The following is a 15,837-nucleotide window of genomic DNA, read 5'->3' as shown; positions in this document are numbered from 1 at the left end:
ATATCACGATGAGAACGGTAGTTACACTCCCGCGTTGCCAGACACAGGTACACACTTGTTCGCATAACCGCATTTGCGTCACCAATCAAATCGATCACTCGTCTACTGTTACGGGGGCTTAACGAATTTGTCGGACTTTTAAGTATAAGCGGGATCACCATTGTGCTGCGAAGGGCCCTCTTAAAACAAAGCCTGGCCCATGGAAAAGGATGGTAAGCAACTCCCCCCCCCCCCCGTTAGAGCCACAACAAGACAGAGCGATGGACCCTGAACACAGCACAGTCGCTGAGAACAAGTTTTACATTTGTGGTGAACAACGTGGAACATGGAGGGGCACAGACAGGACGAAGCAGCATTCTATTTTGACTATTATTCTATTGTTTTATTGTACCAGGTAAGGCCCACTGAGCAGAAGTGACCTGGCTTTCACAAATGGCAGCTCAACGAAGTGGCTTATCATACGAAAATGCATAGCAGCCAGATACTCGAAACGCACGCCGATTCTCCATGTGGAGGGAAAAAGCCGGAGGACCCGGAGAAGAATCCATGCGACCACGGGGAGAGAGAGAGAGACGCAATCTCCAAATACACAGCAGGCATCAGGGTCGGGATCGAACCCACGACCTCCCGTGTATCAAGCGATGTAGCTAACATCTTCTAGCCACCGTGGTGCCCCAAGAGAGGCAGGGGTCTCTGCGAGAGAGAGAGAGGTGTCCGTGTAAACACGTGGGATGGCAGCGGGGAGGGGGCGAGGGCAGGGGAGCCTCACTGACAGACGAGAATGAGTGGGTGGTGCCAGTGGCTTGCTGCAGGCGAGAGGGGCCCGGATGGCCCATGAGAGGCAGGGGCCCACGTGTGTGAGACATGGGAGGGAGGGAGGCGAGGAAAGGGGGCTGTGCTGTGACCCACGGAAGGTCAGCGAGGGGGGCAGAACAACACGCGGGGAAGGAGGTGCGGGGCACCCGGGCGGCCTGGGACAATTTGGAGGCTGCAAATAAAAATATTTATCCTGAGCACATTGCGGTGCCTCTTGTGGTCCCAGACACACAAAACAAATAAAATAATATTTCACAGTGATAAATGATAATTGCGGCGACGCGACTCGTAATCTGTCAAGTCGCGCGACTCCAGAGGGGCCGTTAACAGCGGTGGCTTCTGTGCTGGCTGGGCTCAGCAGCGTCTATGCCCCCTGTGACCTCTGCAAGGGATTCTCCATCATGACATCTCAACCAGGGCCAAGGGTCCCAAATCTCCTGACAGCTTCACAACCACGCGGCTTCAAGGCCGCCGCGCAACCGCGAGGCAAGGGGCCTGCACCAGGTCCATAGGCAGCCCCCAGTCGCCTTTGCTGTGCGTTTCCTCTCCACGCCGCGATCGACGTAAACATGCTCGTGCTGGCGGCGTGGCAGCGCAGTAGTAGAGCTCGTGGCTCACGGCAAGAAGGCTTTGGGTGTTATTCCTGACCCTGGCGCCTATCGATGTGGAGGTCTCTCCCCGATCCTGCATGGCTTCCTCTAGGTTCTCTGGTTTCTTTCCATATATCCAGGGTCCTTACATGTTTTATAACACTTGGAAAAAGAACGGATAATACACTGTAACATGATAACAAAAGTATCCCATTGAAACCTCATTTGCCAGTAAAAATATGATAATTGGTTTTTTACCCTTCTATCTGGCAACAAAACTGACACCTTTTTTTACAAGAAGTCATGTTTGCATAGACCACAATACCTGCAGTCATAATGCAAACAAAAAACATAACTCTGATAATGTGCACTGTCCTTGAAGTTGATTGGTCCACACCCGAGACAGCTTTCCTTAGAGCCTAGTCTCACATGGGTTGGACCAGATGACGCCAAAAGGCGCACAACTCAAAGACAATGCACCATCACAGTATGAGAGCTCGGGGTAAGCATTTACACCATTGGAACCTCATTTGCCAGTAAAAATATGATAATAGTTTTTTTTACCCTTCTATCTGGCAACAAAACTGACACCTTTTTACAGGGAGTCATGTTTGCATAGACCACAATACCTGCAGTCATAATGCAAACAAAAAACATAACTCTGATAATGTGCACTGTCCTTGAAGTTGATTGGTCCAATCAACTTCAAGGACAGTGCACATTATCAGAGTTATTTCTTGTGGTATCGTTGCAAATTCTCAGAAGTGTTTAAACATTTTTTGAAGCACCCTGTATATAAAAAAATATCACACGTACAATTGTAACTTATCCCAATTTGTTGACAAAAAATGGGATTACACATAGCAAATTATATGACATCAGTGAGTTAAGCGTTTCGCTCTTACTGCATTCGCTAAACAGAATTGTGATAACATTTCTGGCTTAAAGTGTTTGTGTATTTCAGCACGTATTGTTGTATTTAAAGCATCACAAATGTACGGATCACGGTGCAGTAGTCTGTGTTGCAGTTTAAAGTTTCTGCAGCGTAAGCACAAAGAGGAGGTCAAGGCGAGTGGGGGCGTGCGCATTTCAACGTAGGCGGAGAGGCAATCGAAGCGATGATGCCGTCTTTCAAGCTCACATTCCCATGTATGTACGGTATGTTCAACTTCTTTCGCTCCATACGTAGCCAACGTACTAATTAGAGGTGCGGAGAAAGGACAACAAACTACACACAAAAATCAGTTCTAAACAAATTAGCTTTCAACCTAGATTTAAAAGTGCATAGGTCCCAATGGCTTCCTAATATCGGAAGGAAGAGCGTCCCAGATGGCCGCAGAAGCGTATCCGAAAGCGACACGTGCTAAATGACGATGTGTAATCATGTCCACCCCGCGTCAATCGGTCATTGTAACGCCTGCACCGCTGCTCACGCAATCGCGGTTGGCAGGAAGCGAGCAGGCGGTCAACCCGCGTGACCTTGTCATCGGGCACAGTCACAGCGCGACTCATCCACAAACGATTGGTTATTGATCCCCGCAGCAGAGGCAAGCAGGGGTCTCCCCTGCAGCCCACTGGTCCCCCCCCCCGTCACCGTTGGCCAGTGCACTGGCCATTCCGCACATGCCCCACGCCTCCAGTGGCAGCTGCCGTGCCAAGCCGCTGATGATGTCAGTGGTCTCCACGGAGTAGGGGTAGAACAGAATAAACCGGCTTCTATACATGCGGTGGTGGTGGGTGTGACAGCTGTTCCAAGTTGCCCTTTAAGAAGAAAAAAACCAGGCAGTGCTTAATTATTACCAACCCCCGACTTTACTTGTACGCGTGCCGAAACGGAGGGATGTACAAATATATATATACCAACGGAGTGAATCGCACGAACAGCGTTAATGCCTTTTGGTCGAGACACGGCCGTTGTGGCGTTGTGCACGGCAAACCTTGCATCTGCAATTTTAGTTTTGTTGAGATAACGACTTCAACGGAGTTTCCAGACAAGTCTGCGCCCCGTTTTGAACGGCCCCGCATTGCTTCCGTTTCGGACGCAAACAGGATGCGATCAATCCCGCAGCCACACATCGCACATTGCGGCTCGCATTCCAGCGCAAGACGAAAATATCTGGGATCGTTATCAGACTGGCCAACTCAGCCACTGTCGGGGGGCGAGACCCACACAGCAGCAGCAGCAGAGAGCGACTCACCGAGAAGTTTACCCGTCTATCGGTCATGATGTAATAAGTATCACTATAAATCCTTTATATGCGTGGCGGCTAGAGTCCTCTCGTCCTCTGGCTTGAGATGGCTGCCACCTATGGGTCCGATGATTGTCTGCCAGTATTAAGCAATTGGTAATTAAATATTTAATTTGTTTTCCCTAAACAGTGTAAAATTTTGGAAAAAAATTTTCACGAACATTAATTGTCTCGCACAACGAGTCTGTGTGCAAAATGTCAGCTCGATTGGATCATGGGAAGTGGGTTAAAAAACGACCGAAAGATTTGCACGGTCGTAAGCAACCAAGCACGCAAGCAAGCGAACTTAATATAAAGGATTTAAAAATAGGACCGTTTGCATTTTTTGTAACTTTGGAGAGACATGCCGCAACGTTTCGAGAAATACCGCAAACACGTCCAGACGGTCCGCACTCTGTTAACTTGATATAATCCGCACTTTGTTAACTTGATATAATCCGCACTTTGTTAACTTGATATAATCCGCACTCTGTTAACTTGATATAATCCGCACTTTGAATAAACTGCGACTGTTTACGGCCGTCAGACGTGTGGCAATGTGTCGATTCGCTAATTTAATTTGACCATTGCGGTCGTGAGGCATATGCAGCATTGGATCGTACAGGTGAGGAGACTTCAATTTGCAACTCGTGTGGATAATAATGCCAAAAACTGGCGGTGACATCAGCGATGTTAACATTTTGGGCGAAGCGGAGGTGTCACGCACGAGAGGGAAACGAGAAAATAAACTTAAGATGTGAAACGTGGCACGCCCTGGAATTTTAATTGGAACAGACAATGTGGCGATTCAACGGCAGAGGAAATTTTCAAAATATACACGCCAGGTCCATGGGGGCGTCTGACAAGGCCCAATCAGATGAAACCACCGGTTTTTTTTTTGGTTAATCTCATACAGATCTTAGTATTTATCTTTAAAGGTTTAAAGTTACATTCAGGTGTGCACTCTGGATTCACTTGGAGCGCACGGTGAGTGTCCGTCAGTGGCCGGCACCGCTGCAGCAGCAGCAGCAGCGCACAGGGGATAGACGCCCCCTGTTGAAACTATTAAACTAAACTATTTAAAAACATGTGTATTTTAGCAGGTGAGGCCCACTGAGCTATACAATGTAGCTCATTTATAAAAGCGACCTGGCTATCACAAATGATAGCTCAACGAAGTGGCTCATCATCGTGTGGCAATTTTCAGCAGTCAAAATACTCTAAACGTACGTTTTTAAGTGTGGGGGGAAAAACCGGAGGACCCGGAGAAAAATCCACGCGACCACAGGGAGAGAATGCAAATTCCGAATATACAGCAGCAGGCGTCAGGATAGGCATCGAACTGACAACCTCCTGTATACCAGGCGAGGTAGTTAACATCTCATAGCCACCATGGCTCCCTGAAGTGCGAAGATCTCACATTCTTAGCTGGCGAATGTCTCATGATGCAGTAAAACTCACATTCATCCTCTCGCAACAAGACACTCATCATTGGATTCACGCGTAGTCAAGTTGAGTGATAATTTTTTTTCTCTAAACGTTCAGAGTAATATCCTGTGTTTGTTGACTGCACTCTGAACAAGATGTATTCCACACTACCCACGCGCTTATATGGGTAACGGTGGAAGTTTGAAATGCAGTTTAACAACTAAATTCGTGTCAATATTTCTGCCCTGTCTGACCCACTGATTGCTCATATGACACCACGAAGTACTGCTGTTTGTGCTGCAGGGATAGGTACTGTACGTGTGTAGGGTTAGTGAGAGAGAAGGGCAGCAGATGACAGATTCCTGGGAATTCCCAAGAGATGTCACCATTGGCGACCTCACGAACCCAGTGGCTGAACGCTCATGCCCGCGGGGCACGGCCTCAGCTCCCGCGGGACCATGCGAGGCCTCTGTTGTTCAACGCCGTCGACAGTACGTATGTGCGTTGGACTTCTTAGCCAGAGTTCGATTCCCGCTCACGGCCAACATCGGTGAAGAATATCTGAACCGGTCCTGGGCCTCCCCTAAGTCAGCTTAGCCTCAAATTAGTATAAGGTGTGGTGTGTATCGCTACTAGGGTGACGAAGGTGGTCGGGCGTGGTTCTGGCCACCCACCCCCTTATGTGCCGTGCCAGCCTTAATAGGTGCTCCTCGCTAACAGCACTCGCCCTAAGAGTCTGTTAAGGCTATACGGGGGATCTTTGTCAGCATGTGTACAAAGGTTTGTTATGATTGTAGTAGTCAGGCATCGGAGACTGCACGAGGTTTACAAGTGTGGTATGTGCGCTTTAATGGCATGGGTCTGTCGCCACATATGACGCAATAACATCTTTGACATGTACCTTGTGAAATGTGGTACAAAGAAAATTCTCCTGGGATTCCGAACACGCTTGCCTACTCCTGTAGGAATGCTGCAAAACATCCAGACTGCAAAGGCGTATTGGCTTTTTATTCAATAGGCCCCTTCACATAGTGACATTCCTACCCACTACAAACAAGTATAAACAGTTACACTGAGTCTATTGTTTATGACCTGGGCGCCACGGCGGCGAGATATTAACTGCTTCGCCTGGTATACATGAGGTCGTGGGTTCGATGCCGACCCCGACGCATGCGTATGTGGAGTTTGCATGTTCTCCCCCCGTGGTCGCGTGGATTTTTCTCCGGGTCCCCCGGTTATTCCCTCATGCGTTTAAGAGTATTTGGCTGCTATCAATTTCCACTGGACGATAAGCCACTTCTTTGAGCTTTAATTTGTGGCCAGGTCGCTTCTGGAAAAAAGCTACAAAGCTCAGCTGGGGCTTACCTGGTAAAATATAAAGTTTAGTTTAGAATGTATTATGTTGCACTTCTTTCCCACCGTACATGGACCACAGTGCTAAGCGGAGGTGCGGGGGAAGGACAATAAACTAAACACAAACAGCAGTTCGAAAGAAGTGAGTTAGTCAATCTAGATGATGTAAAAGTGAATAGCTCCACTGGCTGGAGCTATTCACACTTTTGAACGCGCTTCACGCGTGGACCGTCTTGGTTCGATGATTCGCCAAAAGCCGCTGCTGGCGACGATGACCGGAGTTCGTGTAATGATGGTTTATGTTCCTTGACGAGATCGGCAAGGATGGCATCGCCTCCACGCAGTACGATATCACGCACCGCCGGCTCCGAATCGGTGCTGCATTTGACAGCATTGGCCCATCCCTTCCCGTCTGCTCTCGATAATGCGAGACGTCCTCGCTATGAAGCTCAATGTTAATATCTTGCTGAATTAGCTTAAGCAGCCGCGACGTGTCGGCCGCTCCACCTCACGTGCGTGCAGATAAACGAATATAGACACGAAGTAAAAATGTCCAGATCTTGCTCAGAGTTACAGAAATTCACCTGTCATATATCGGTACAAGTTCACCCAAGCAGCTACAAACGTTATAAATGCCACGGCAGATTTGCCTCACATCACGTATCACCGGTGCTGCCATTGCCATAACTATTCCCGTTGTCTAAAAAATGTACTCAACAGACGGCACCTATTAGCGTCGTCTTCTAAACTCGAGCTTTGCTTCATCCTCGTCTCATGAGATGCGCTGCATGCTTCGTCAACAGTCCCATGGTGCAGCTGCCATCTCCGAGCGCGCGGCCGTCACCGCGGCTCCACTCGGCCCGGGAGGAGGAGGCGGTTTGCCCTGCGTCTGTCCGCAGTGCGCACTAACGAGGCGACGCCGGCGACTAAACGACAGCACGGAGTCTGCCTTCCCCCGCCGCCTTTACCCAGCCAGCCAATGGCATTTCCTGGGTTTCTGGCCCCATTAACGCCGCAAAAAAACCCACCACACTTGGCCCGACACCCACCCAGCCCAGCGCTGCAACTGCCCCCTGCCCCAACCCCCCCGGGTGCCTCCCCATACGGAGCTCGAGCGCCCCACGCTCCACCCGCATACAAACCTCCGCTGCCGACTTCGCCCAGACTAATACGATCATTGTTATGTATCCATAATAGAGGGGGTTTTTTTGGGTGAGATCGCATAAATATAAATGTGTGTCGTTAAAGCCGCCACCACCTGACACAGCAAATTAGTAAGGTTTGTCACGTATACGGAACGTGCCAATTCGTTACTAGTTCAACACACCGGTGTGTCGGAGAGCAAATCCACAACATTTACAATGGCTATAAATGTATAGCCATATGTCAATTTATAACCATGTCAATTTATTGAAAACTGAAGACCTTCCCATGATGCGTTGGTAATGAAGCTTTGTTTGACCATACTTCACCATGCTGTCTGTCTACAGGGCACGTGGGGATGAATAGTCTACAGGGCACATGCGGGCGCACAACGTGGAGTGGGACACAACGCTACTGAGGGTGCTTGAGATGTAACGCTGTGATGTCTGCTTCAGCGGACTGCTCTCTGAACATCAGCTGGCCGCACTGCATGCAAGGGGAGTTCCAAATATAGATTCGTGGCATAGTATGACACAAATGGAATGACTGGAAATCATGGGGTTTGAAAATAATCTGTATTGAAAATAAAACAATAAAATACTTCGATGGAAAGTCGTAACATGCCGTTTTAAGATAGAATGTATACCGCGTTAAAACAAAGATCCCCCGTGTAGCCTTAACAGACTGTAGTGGCAAGTTCTGTTAGCGAGCACCTATGAAGGCCGGCATGGCACACGAGGGGTGGGTGGCCAGTACCACGTCCCGGCTGCCTTTGTCTCCCCAGTGGCGATATTTATGTATCGCACCAAGTACTCATTTGAGTCTGAGTCGACCTAGAGGATGCCCAGGACCGGTTCAAATAATCGTCACCGGTGTTGGCCGTGAGCGGGAATCGAACCCAGGTCGCCAGGTTCGTAGCGCAGCGTAGCGCAGCGTAGCGCCGACCGCTACGCTTTTAACACGGTGCCTCACAAACGCCACCAGCCGCGTGTCAACGGGCTCAGTGGGTAGCAGCTGACCGCTGGCCCACACAGGCATCTTACAATGTCATTTGCGTTCGTACCCTTACACGTCACTTCGGTGAGTCACCGCTATTTCTAGCGGCGTTGGCAGCTAAGTGGACTCACACTGGAACAGATTCCTCATATTTCAAATACACCTTGCAACTGTCAAACCCACAGGCCTGCACCTCTTGCTCTCCAAGGTAAACACTGCACACGCACGACACGTTACAATGATGAAAATGGACCACAGGGGTCAGCCAGAGTCACTGGTTTGTTGTTGTTGTATCTGCAAAAAACAAAGGCAATTGACTGCAGTAATGGCAATCGTTCCCCCCCCCCCACCCCCATTAGCTGCTGATGCTGCTGCTGCTCTTCCTGCAGCTAGGTGGCAGCTTGTGGTATGACGTCAGGGCCCCCCACCCTTGTCGCTCTGCCACATCGGTGGTGTGCCCGTGCGGTGGTTTCCTTGTGGCCCAACTTCAAAGTCACACCACACACACACACGCGCGTGCGTGCACTGCACTGCGTCTAAAAACAGCAAAACCCCATCAGCAGATGCCACCTTCCAAGGATTCTTAGGCTGCCTGGAATATGCCCGCCACTGTCTACATACGAACAAAGATTCTGTTCTGTGCCCTGCGCACGGCAGCAGCAGCAATACGTCCAGTAGTTGGATGCCGATGTCGGGGCTTGCTGGCCACGACGAGAGGGCTTCGGCAGAGGGTTCGGGTAAGTTTTGCTCTTCCTCCGTTGAGGGAAGGCAGACAACGGTGGATTGTTATACGGTCCACAATCAAGCTACTGTGGCTTGCCTTTAATTGCCATGACAAAGGAGATGCTGGCCATTGGCTATAAAACATGGAAACGGACGTCCTTGATTTGAATCCAGATTAAAAAAAACTGAACCAAATCGAATTATTCTTTATCAATTCATTGCAATATTGAACATTAATGGACGCTTCTTGTTTGCAAAGGGGAGGGGGGGGAGGTGTTTCCCAGCATATCAGAGCGACATTTTGGTTAACCCACCAAGCAGCACTTGTGGACGTTAAATGGTGAATCGGTGATGATGAACCCTGCAACCACGTACACAATAGGGTTTGGGCCACAGATTATTATCTGCAGAGGCCAGCCAATGATAACTTGCACTCTCTCTATTTTCAGACTGGATTGCTTCATCCGTCTATGTGGGCTGTGTATGACAACAGGCACCACCGCCGAATCTTTGGTGAGAGCCCAATAGTCTTCAGGGAAGTCTTTAAGAATGTGTGCCGCATTGTGTATAGGGGGTCCCTCTTAAATAGCACGGCGGTATGTTGAAAGGTTAAAATAATTCCGGTGATTATTTCACAAAATGTTTATCAGTCGACAGGATATTGGGAACAGGTTAAAATTAACGTGGCTTTTCCACCAAACATTGTGATTATTGTCTATAGTTAATGCAGAACTTACCGATGGACTCCACTACCACCCATACTGTGAGATCCAAAAACTCAGCTGGATGAATGCTAGCGAGGGGAAATTGATTTCATTTTCATAAATGTCTATTTTATTCACGGGGGAAATGTCCAGTGGAATAAAATAGTGGAATTCAGTGGTTCAAAAAACCTCTCCATACCTGCAAACCAGTCACCATCAACCCATCAAAAAGCGATGCGCGCCACCCACGTTCGACCCGCCGACCGCCCGCGGGATGCGAGGATTGGTGATCATAGTTGAAGCCGCTAAAAGGCCCCGGAACGTGTATGGATTAGCTAGGGTCGGGAGAGAAACAACGCATTGGGGGGAATTTGCGTTGGGTTAGGCGAGGAGCGGTTGAGGAGGTACGAGAGGAGGCGGGGGGTGAGAGACGTTACAGGCCATGGGTACGACACACGGGGCCACTCTCCTGTACCTCACACGCGCGTGTGCATTATTAACGGCAGTAAAATTGCCCCGTGTAACTACGTAGTCCGAGTGCCCCTTAACGCCAGCAAGCGGCGGATTCAGTCAAGGGCCAGCTGCGTAAGCCGGCGCGGATAATCATTCACCTACAATATAGTTATGAGATATTTATTGGAACACAACTTAACCACCTGTTCTTCATACTTAACAGTGGGGTGGGCCGTGATAGTGTGTGTCCATGCATAGAGATTGGTCTTTTGCCCTAAGTGGTGACTCTCTGCGTTTTCTCCGAACGCTTTGAAATTCTGTGTCGCGCAAGCCATGAAGGAACCAACGGATGTCCGCGACGGTCCCGCGGGCCGCTCGCCGCACGGCCTCACAGACGGCAGCGGCGAGCGGGCCGCAGGGTGGCCAACCCCTGGGTCTAATTGTAGAGCCAATTGGGGAGGGGGGAGGCGAGGGTGTCCTCACCGGCACTGCTGCCCTCCTGGGTGCAAGTTGACGGTTCGGTCCCTCGGTCCGTGGCCACCTTCCCTCCCCCCGCGGTGTACGCCTCGCTCGCCTCGCTCGCTCCTCGCCTTCACCTGGGCAGGGCGACAACGGCACCGCGACGCAACATTTCACTGCGCGCTCCTTCCTCCGGCGGTGCGGCACCGCTGCTAGCTTGGGCCGCGAGATGAAAACGCGGCGCCACGTCGCCCGTGCCCCACCCCCACCGCACGCACTCCGATTCTCGCGGTTGGCTACGTGCGGCGCGAAAGAAGTTCGGTGGTGCAGGGCCCACCCCAGCAACCTGTCTCGCGCCAGAACCTGGCGCAGCTCCTTGAGGGTGCCACAGGTGGCGAGATGTTGACTACCTCGCATGGTATACAGGAGGTCGTGGGTTCAATCCCAACTCTGACGCCTGTATATTTGGAGTTTGCGTGTCTCTCTCCCCGTGGTCCTGTGGATTTTTCTCCGGGCCTTAAGGGTTTTTCCATCCACATTTAGAATCAACATCACCACGCGTTTAGAGTATTTGGCTGCTATTTATTTCCACGTGATACGCCACTTTGCTGAGCCATCATTTGTGGCCAGGCCGCTTCTGAAAAAGAACTGCATAGCTCAGTGGGCCTGACCTGGTAAAATAAAACATAGTTTAATAGTTGCATTGAGAAAGTCCATAATTCACAGCCACGTTACCTCAAACCAGCATGGCCAAGAGGATAAATTCTGTCCTCCCTGTCAAACATTTGCGGTGACAAAATCAGCTCTGCTTTTCTTTTGCCTTATTGGCCCCTTCCACAAGCGACCGTGATGTCAGCAACCGTCGTCACGCGCATGTGAAATAAGATAGGACATCACGGACTATTCTCTTGCTCCAAAACATCCAAGATTACTCGAGACGCATGTCCAAAGTTTTTTGTGTGTGAGATTTAAGGTTTCATTTAGCAGTTGATAACCGTTAAGAATTGTTCGAAATTAAAATAAGGCAAAAATAAAAGCGAACAAATTTTTTTCCCCATAAACATTTTTGTCCTGCTTTTTCTTCTCGCAATAAATCCATGTTTTGTTAATATTTGAGCTCGCGTTCCACTGCGAGTGTAACGTGCACGCACGCACATGCACACGCACGATCCACTCTAAACAGCTGCGAATTCTAACAGCAGCATTCCGGAATCGAATGTTACAAACAAACGAGATGCACGACTACGCAGTTCATACATTTCGCCCAAAATAGACTCTGCCAGAAACCATTCCACTTTCTTTTTCAAAAACGATAATAACCGTGCACTCTTTGGCTTCTCAAGCCTACATCTGTTGCGGGGAATTTGTGAACGCTGCAGGTTTTACTTTTTTTTGTGCGCGCGGCGTGGCAGCAAGGCAAAGCACAGGGCGGCAGAATGCGTGGACGTCCCAGAGGACGGATCCAGACGGAGCACAGCGTGACGTGCAGGGCTCGCATCTGGCAGCGTTCCTTCTCTGCGGGTTTTTTTACCGAGGAAAAAAACCCGCCACCCGCTTGGCCAGAAAGCGCTTAAATAAGTAGCCCTCATTAATCCGCATTGCATCAACACGGCCATTTCCACCTAAGTATGAGATGGTGCTTCCAGACATCTGCAGAAAAAAATATTTAAGGCCCAGGATTGGATGGACATTTTCGCGATCCCGGCAGCTAGGCTGATGATCCTGGTTGTTGGAGCAACCAGAGTTGACTCTGCACCCAATGGTTAAACGCGAACGGATGGCTCTCCAACATCACTGCACCGGTGTGCTGAAGCAGTCATAAAATGGCACTTTAAATGAGCTCTGTCAGGTGGAGGAGGCTCCGGACCGGTTCAAATAATCGTCACTGGTGTTGGTGGCCGTGAGCGGGAATCGAACTCGGGTCACTGGGTTCATAGCGCAGCGTGCTAACCGCTGCACTACACTACCTCGAGTGATGAATGACACAACCGGTCCGTCACACAGTCTATTATTGCGTATGATGGCAGCAGAAATATTTTCAGGAGCCAGATGCCAATGTCGTGGGTCTGCTGCTCGCCACGACGAGAGGGCTTCAGGACAGAGAGTTCGTGTAGTTATGCTGTTCCTCCTACACTGCTGAAGGAGCGCCAGACCACAGTGGGTTTACTAAAGGGTCCACACTTTGTGTCGCATGGCCACAGTCACGCTACTGTGGCTTGTCTCTTGAATTTGCCACCAGGAAGGTGTTCCCATCGGCCTGTTAATGTTCTGAGTTTACCGTCCACCACCCGGTAAACACGGTGCTGTTTTGCAATGTGCAGCCTACTAACCTACATTCCTGTTTGCGAGTCACCTATCGACAGCATAACTTTCGAGAGGGCGATCCTAAATATCGTTGGTGGCCTAAAGAGCCGACGCACGCACGCAGGACTACCGTGCGTACGTGGGATTGGGTCCCACACGTGTTGTTTTGTCATCGGAAACTTAAGAGGAGAACAATCAAGACGCACCCCTTCCCTCCGCTTTTAGACATCATCGACAAAACGTCACAAAATATGAAAAAAAAAGTCATCGTTTGTCACGTTACGAATGTCGAAGATTACAACGTGACCGCTTAATCGGACCTAACTGCTCCAAAGCTCCAAGCAATATGCTTGCACCACCTACACCCACGTCTACGATTAAGCACGATTGGCTACGCACAGCGTAGAAATAAGTTCAACATACATACCTACATCATACCCATACTACATTTTTTTTTATTTTAGAGAGGAGGGGGGAAAACCACACCGTTTGTACGTTTTAAACGTCTAAACCACGGGTCGTTTTGCAGGACTCTGCACAACAGCAGAAACGCATTCGCCTGGCGGGTGGTGGGGAGGGGTGCAGGAGGAACTGCCGAGGAAGGCGGCGGCGGTGGTGGGAGAGCAACGGGGAAACGATTTAAGGGGAGCGGAGAACAAAACCCGAGCCGAGCACCTGGAGTGGGTGGGTGGGGGTGGTGAGCCGGCCGGGTGGTGGCCATTTAGAGCGACGTGCGCACCGCCACGTCTCGCGTTCGCGAGCGACCGCGGAGTAAAGTGAAAACCGCCCCTCCGGCTTGTGCCGTGGCCAGTCTGGGTTAAAAATGGCTACCGAGTAACCGAGCGTCATCCCGCATTCTCGTGCATGACAAGGATCCAGCGGTGACCGCAATGCTTGCTTCTCAAGCTCGGACTTTCTTCTCCATCTCTGATGATGGCGCTTGCACTTCATACCCGCATCCCCCCTCTCATTCATCTCTCCCTATGTCGCCTCCTCGCCTCTCCATGTCAGCGGTCATCTGCGTGCCTCCTCGACGGTGCCCCTTGCTCCCTTCCTGCAGCGATTGTCACATTTTGTGATGCCGAGTAGCTCCACCGCTGCGGGCCGAGTAGTAACGGTGCCGAGGACAGCGCGTTACGCAGCGAATTGTCGCTCGTACTCGGCAGCATGTCCCAGGGCATTTCCAGTGATTATCTGTAGAATATTAGAATTGGCATGTTTGAAATAAATATTAAATATATGTCCAATGCTTCATCCCTGTGAATTCGTTCACATGGGTACCACTCTATGGGCAGTCAGCAGTGGTTATCCTCTTTACAACCATCGTGCAACGGTGGTGAGATGTTATCTCCCTCGCCTGGTATGCAAGAGGTCGTGGGTTCGATCCCGATCCTGACGCCTGTATATTTGGAGTTTTTGTGTTCTCCCCGTGGTCGCGTGGATGTTTCTCTGGGTCCTTCGCTTTTTCCCTCCACATTTAGAAACATGCATTTAGAGTATTTGTTTGCTCTAAATTTCCACATGATAAGCCACTTCTTTGAGCTGTCATTTGTGCTCAGTTCACTTCTGAAAAAGAGCTATAACGCTCAGTGGGCCTTACTTGGTTAAATAAAAATAGTTTACAGTTTAGTTTACAGACTTTCCCCTGCCATAATAATGTGGAATGTCCACACATCTATGAAGGATGTAAGCTGGAGATCGGCATCACCCATGTGCCCTTTTGAGTAAGACACTAGTTTTGTTTTATCATTCACCATTTAACAAAACCATTTTACCAAATTGCTTCTTTGTAAGCGGAGCACGGACCGGGGTAAGACGCTCGCACGCTGTGAACAACCGTCAGAACGACACACGTCAGCGGACCATTGCCCAATCAAAGATGCTGTGGCAAGTCATCATTAACCGTAGTAGCTGCACACGTCAGCGGACCGCAGATGGACCTCGTGGGATTTGATGGCGCGCAGCTAAACGAGTCTGAGAGGCGCCGAAACAGAATGGGGCCTTGAAAATTGCAAAGTCAGTCACGATGATAATTAGCTTCCAGACAAACAAATAGCCCTGCCAAAAAAGAACGCAAACGTTCCAAATGCATTCTTGAGGCCACTAAAGCAGCGGAGACAGAAATAGGGCACTTGGATTTTTTCTTACTTGTTTCCAAAAAATAATCAAGCAATTAAAAAAATGTAAACAGTAATTTGAAGAGTTTGGCCAAACTCCGGTGCAATTTCCCTAATGAAAAACAAACGGACGTTCAGTAAACGCCACTTACAAAAAATGCATTTAGGCAATTTCAAGAGCGTCCAGCAGATACAGATCTGTTTTGTGCCAGAAACATATTTTGAAATTTTAAAAAGCATTGAAAGAGGGTGTAAAAGAGGTGCGCGCACACACACGCGCACATCTTGAAGCTGGACAGCCAAACGAAGGAGGGAAAACGGTGAGTGTTTGGTGTAATTAAGGGTGGAAGCAAGTGCTAAAAGAGCCAACTGGACTACCTACGGGGGCAATCGCTGTGACGTTAGCCACAAGTGCCTCTCGCCTGTCAGTCGGCCCTCGCAAGGAGGCCAACTCGATCCGCGGTTGGCATTAGACACCCGGGACACGAAGGAAACCTTGAAGACACAACTCGGTCGAGGCAAA

General features: G+C 49.7%; 2 protein-coding genes across 3 annotated transcripts in view; one reads left to right on the top strand and one right to left on the bottom strand.

The window, feature by feature from the left end:
• LOC133359663 (protein S100-A1-like) overlaps positions 1-15,837 on the top strand; it is a 450,535-nt gene that overhangs the window by 254,847 nt on the left and 179,851 nt on the right. The window lies entirely within an intron of this gene.
• LOC133359613 (spectrin beta chain, non-erythrocytic 1-like) overlaps positions 1-15,837 on the bottom strand; it is a 152,559-nt gene that overhangs the window by 115,688 nt on the left and 21,034 nt on the right. For both annotated transcript variants that reach the window (XM_061578084.1, XM_061578091.1), the window contains exon 2: positions 10,918-11,030. The gene's annotated coding sequence lies outside the window, so the exon portion shown is untranslated. The remainder of the gene's footprint in view (positions 1-10,917; positions 11,031-15,837) is intronic.

The sequence above is a fragment of the Lethenteron reissneri genome, chromosome 8 (genome assembly GCF_015708825.2).
Source record: "Lethenteron reissneri isolate LAM-NWPU_2019-01 chromosome 8, ASM1570882v1, whole genome shotgun sequence".
In the NCBI taxonomy this organism is placed as follows: Eukaryota; Metazoa; Chordata; class Hyperoartia; order Petromyzontiformes; family Petromyzontidae; genus Lethenteron; species Lethenteron reissneri.
The sequence above is the reverse complement of the archived record's forward strand: the minus strand, read 5'-3'. Positions and strand labels throughout refer to the sequence as shown.